Source organism: Lipotes vexillifer, unplaced genomic scaffold, assembly GCF_000442215.2.
Source record: "Lipotes vexillifer unplaced genomic scaffold, Lipotes_vexillifer_v1.1 scaffold472, whole genome shotgun sequence".
Lineage (NCBI taxonomy): Eukaryota > Metazoa > Chordata > Mammalia > Artiodactyla > Lipotidae > Lipotes > Lipotes vexillifer.
In genome coordinates, this window is record NW_006797698.1 from 3,190,699 (window position 1) to 3,195,439 (window position 4,741).

Here is a 4,741-nt window from a genome sequence, read left to right on the forward strand (position 1 = left end):
TAGGGAAATAATTTGACAAAGGAACTTGCAAAGGAAACAGGATATATTCATATTTATGTTGCGAGGAACTTTGGAAGGTGTTTTTCTCCCTCTTTGAGAGGCAGTGGTTATAAAGAAAAATAATTGTCAAGATGTACAAGTTCCAAGGTCTCTCCTAGTTATTAACACTCTGAGGTATTGAAAATTGGATATCCTTTAGGTGCAACTATTGGTTTTCATATTTGGTATTTCAGGCAGCTAGAGAGAAGCTTGATGGATCATCTGGCTTCCTAGCATATAGTATCTGCTTAATTTGTGTTGAAATTGATAATTGTACAAAAATGTAAGGGGCGAGTACATCTTTTATTTTTTAAATTTTTTTTTATTGGTGGCACTAAATAAGCGACTACATCTTTTAATCGAAAGGTGTCTAGTTACCATTAATGAGTTCTCTATTGGAATCATTTGAGGTAGGTTTTGAAGCTAAAACTGAAGGACGTAGTGCCAGTGTAATTACAGATTACTGGGATGTTCTTCATCATTCTTTTAAAATCATATGATAAATGTAGATTTGTAAATCCAATAATATCTCAAAAGGCGTAGCTGATAAATTTTTAAGATGGTTGCACTGTTTTATATCTTGCCACTGCACCACTACGTGGTGCAAAAATATGACAAAAATGAAGTGAAAAAAAGACAATATTAAAGAGCCTACTATTTGCCAGATTCTCTATTCATTCATTCGTTTGTTTGGTTTGTTTTTATTGTGGTAACATTCACATCAGAGGCTTTGTTTTTAATTCTTGTAAAAACCACCTTGCATTCATCAACAGATGTTTGGATAAACAAAATATGGTGTATACCTACAATGGAATGTTCAGCTATTGAAGGAATGATGTACTGACACATATTGTAACATGGGTGAAACTTGACAATGTTATGCTGAGGAAAATAAGCCAGACACAGAAGGAAACAATTGTATGATTCCATTTATAGGAGGTACCTAGAACAGGCAAATTCAGAGACAGAAGGTAGAATAAGAGGTTACCAGGGACAGAGGGGAGAGGGGAATGGGAAGTTAGTGTTTAATTGGGACAGAGTTGCTGTTTGGAAGGTGAAAAAGTTCTGGACGTGGAAGGTGGTAATGGCTGCACAACGTTTTGCATGTGTCTAATGCCACTGAATTGTGTGCTTAAAAATAGTTAAAATTTATGTATGTTTTACCATAAAAAACTTTAACAATGACAACAACACACTCTGCAGACCTTTACAGATAAGGAAACTTTGATGTAGAGGGTTAAGAATTTGCCCAGGATTATCCAGCTAGGAATTTGCAGTCAGGATCCAAACTTAGATTCTGTTTGGCTCCATTTTATCTACTTCGTGTTATCTGCTGGTCTCCTGGATGATTGAAGACGGATTGGTTCCAAGAAGAGTGAGTTTCTTTGAATCAATCAGAGAGTTATATTTAAAAGTAGATAATTGTAGGTTTATGGGATCTGATGCCCTAGACAAACTAAAAGATGTCTTTGTGGATTTCTTTTCAGCCGGAGTTGTACTAGTGTGCGCTCTGGGGGCAGTACAGGTTTTGAGAGAGTGGTCTTTGGAGTCACGTTGCTTGGGTTCCAGTTCCTGAACTGCCAGTTTGTGTCACATCACGTTGTCCTTGATGTCTAAGTTCCCTATATGTAAATTGGTGGTCCTAATGATAACTACTCATTCCATAAGGTTGTTGAGATGATTAAATGAGTTAATACATGTGAAGCCCCTAGAACTACAGCTGGCACAAATTGTTTGATAAGTGATTCTTAGTTATTGCACTAATATTGTTTATAAGAGTTGATGTACTTTCTCATTCATGGAACTAAACACTTCCCAAGCTTAATAACTACGTGCTTAGAACCTGTATGTGAAGAAAACGGCGCCACGTACGCTTTTCATTTCTGTTTACTTCGAGTTATGTATTGATTAAAAACAGGTAATATGTGTTCAATTTAAAATACTGAAAACAATGTAGACGTTTATATAGTGAAAACTTTCTTGATCCCTGTAACCCCATTCCCTACCCTTAACAGTTTGCTGTATATTCTTCCCAAACTTTCCAATGTATTCATATATATTAATACATGTATTTTACAAAGACACTATCAAGTTATTTTGTTATGAAACATTTTTTTAGGTTAATGCAGAGATCTGTTTCATTTTAAAAAGCTTGCTATTTCTTTAAAGCTTGCTATATGGTCAACATTGTTTTAAGTGCTTTCATTTATTTTACACAGACACTGTAATAACAAAAGATGGAGAGCTTAGGTAACTAGTTAGTGGTAGAGTACAGATTTGAATTTGGGCATTTGGTCTTCAAAGCCCTGATTTCTCAGCCTGGGGTGTGTGTGTGTGTGTGTGTTTGTTCTTTGTTTTCGTAAGGCCCTCGAGTTACCCATGATTTTAGCATTTCTTAATAGAGTTGTAAAACAACAGCAAATACCCCCAAAGAATATGCAAGGCGACTGGATGTGGCCTGCCAAGCCTCAAAGCACTTAACCATGTGGCTGTTTGCAGAAGTTTGCTGCCCTCTGCTCTAAGCTCTCAGGCTGTTTTGTTATATGGGATATGCAGTATGCCGGCTTCTGTGCCGTCATGCAGTGCACCAGCCGTCTGTGTGGACGTTGTGCTCTCCCCGCAAGGAGGGAACATCTTTATGTAGCTTTGAACATTTGTGTGATGGCTTTCTATAGGGAGAATTGCTGGTTCAAGATTATGTACATTTCAAGTTTTAATAGATGTTGCCAAATCACTTTCTAGAGAGGTATCCATTTTTTAGTGTGCAAATCAACTTTATTGAAGTGTAGTTTATATACATGAAAATGCACGTATTTGAAGGGTACAGTTTGAAGAGTTTTGACAAATGTAACCATCTGTGTAACTGTCACCTCAATCAAGATATAACCTTGCTATCATTTCAGAGTTCTTTTATGCTCCCAACTGCCAATCAGATTTCTCCTGTTTAAGAATTTCACATGAATGGAATTACGCAGAATATACATTTTTGTGACTGGCTTCTTTGATCCAGCATGTTTTTGGGATTTATCTATGTCGTTGCTTGTTTCAGTAGTTTCTCTTTATTTCTCAGTAATATTCCATTGTGTGAATATCCTATGTTTTCTTTATTTACCTGTTGATGGGTCTCTGTCCCGTTTTGGCTCTTATTGGTAAAACCTCTGTGACCATTTGGGCAAGCCTTTTGTGGACATATCTTCTGCTTTCTCTTGGGTAAATACCTTGTAGTTGGACTGTGGGGTCATGTGGTAAATATTGATTTAATTTTATGAGAAACTGCCAGACCATTTCACCAAGCGATTGTCCCGTTTTGCGTGGAGTTAGGGTTGAGTTGTTTCCATGTGGGAGCTGTGGTTTCTCCACATTTTCGCTGAGTCTTCACCCATGTCCTGTGTTGCTGTCATTTAAGTCACTGGCCTCTGTGTGCTGAGTATCTTATTGTGGTTTTAATTTGCATTTCCCAAGTGATCAGTGATGTTGGACATCTTTTCACGTGCTTATTGGCCATTTGTATGCATTTTTCGGTCAAGCCTTTTGTCCATTTAAAAAATTGGGGTGTTTGCCTCATTGAGTTGTAAGAGGTCTCTGTGTATTCTGGGTACACATTCTCTGTCAGATATATGTGTTGCAAATGTTTTCTCCTTAATTTTCTACTTTGATTTTGTGTGTTTTTGACAATATATAGATCAAGTTAGGTAATAGTACTAGAAGCGTAATTGTTTAAATTCAGTTAAATTGTGTGAAAACAAATTCATTCTTAATCCACAAATCATTTAGTTCTTGGTATAACAAGATGTCTTGTGTTTGCAGAAACATGGACATTAAAAGGATATTATTTATAATGATGGTATTAGGTGTGTGGCATGAGGAATTTTAGAATTAAGCTAACTAGTTTTGAAAGTGATAATATTTAGTAGTTCTTTAAATTTTCATTTTGGGTAATTTGGACCTTTTCATTTATTAGTGAGTTAATATTTTTCTTACATTTTTTTTCTTCAGAGGATAAATGGGGATAGTAAAAGTGACTTTGATCTTAGACTCTGGTAATGTAGAAGTGATAAGATTGCCAGGCTTCGTTTACCTATTTTGATAGTTGAGTAAATTTTTTGCTATATAATCAGATGGCTTTTCAGAGTATATACTTGATTTGTGTACTGTTTTATTTCTGAAGAGTATCAGTTCTTTTGCTCAACAGCTAATTTACTCCCATAATAATTTTTAGTTTTTCTTCGTTATTCAAGTAATACACGATACCTCCTTTTCCCTGTTAAATAAAGGAGAAAAAAAAAAAAAGCAAGCATTTGGGCTTCTGCTGGGTGTCGTACGCCTCTGCAGGTGGTCCCGTCCTTGCCCAGCTCGTCTTCCATGGCTGTCATCGATTCCATGCGAAACTCCTGAAGCTAGTGTTGCAGGCTGGCTATGGAACAGCCCTACCTCTTTCAACTAGTCTCACCTCTGATAGTTTTCTTATACTTTTCCCCTGTTGAGCTCAACTGGTCTTCTTACTTATCTCCAGGAAGCCTCACATGGAGAGTCTGTGCTCTGTCCTCTTTCTGCAGTGTCTTCCATACCATTTTAGCATCTCAAGATGCTGTTCAGCCTGTTTGGCTCAGGACACCCCATACCCCTCTCCTAGCCAAACTAGACAGCTTCTCTCCTGCTTCAAGGGAAATACCCAGTAGTTCTCTTGTGTTTTTCTCTTTCC

The 4,741-nt window shown here is 37.0% G+C and overlaps 1 protein-coding gene across 5 annotated transcripts in view; it reads left to right on the top strand.

Moving 5' to 3' along the window:
- Positions 1-4,741, top strand: part of EZH2 (enhancer of zeste 2 polycomb repressive complex 2 subunit) — a 64,316-nt gene that overhangs the window by 3,304 nt on the left and 56,271 nt on the right. The gene's annotated exons all lie outside the window — the stretch shown is intronic.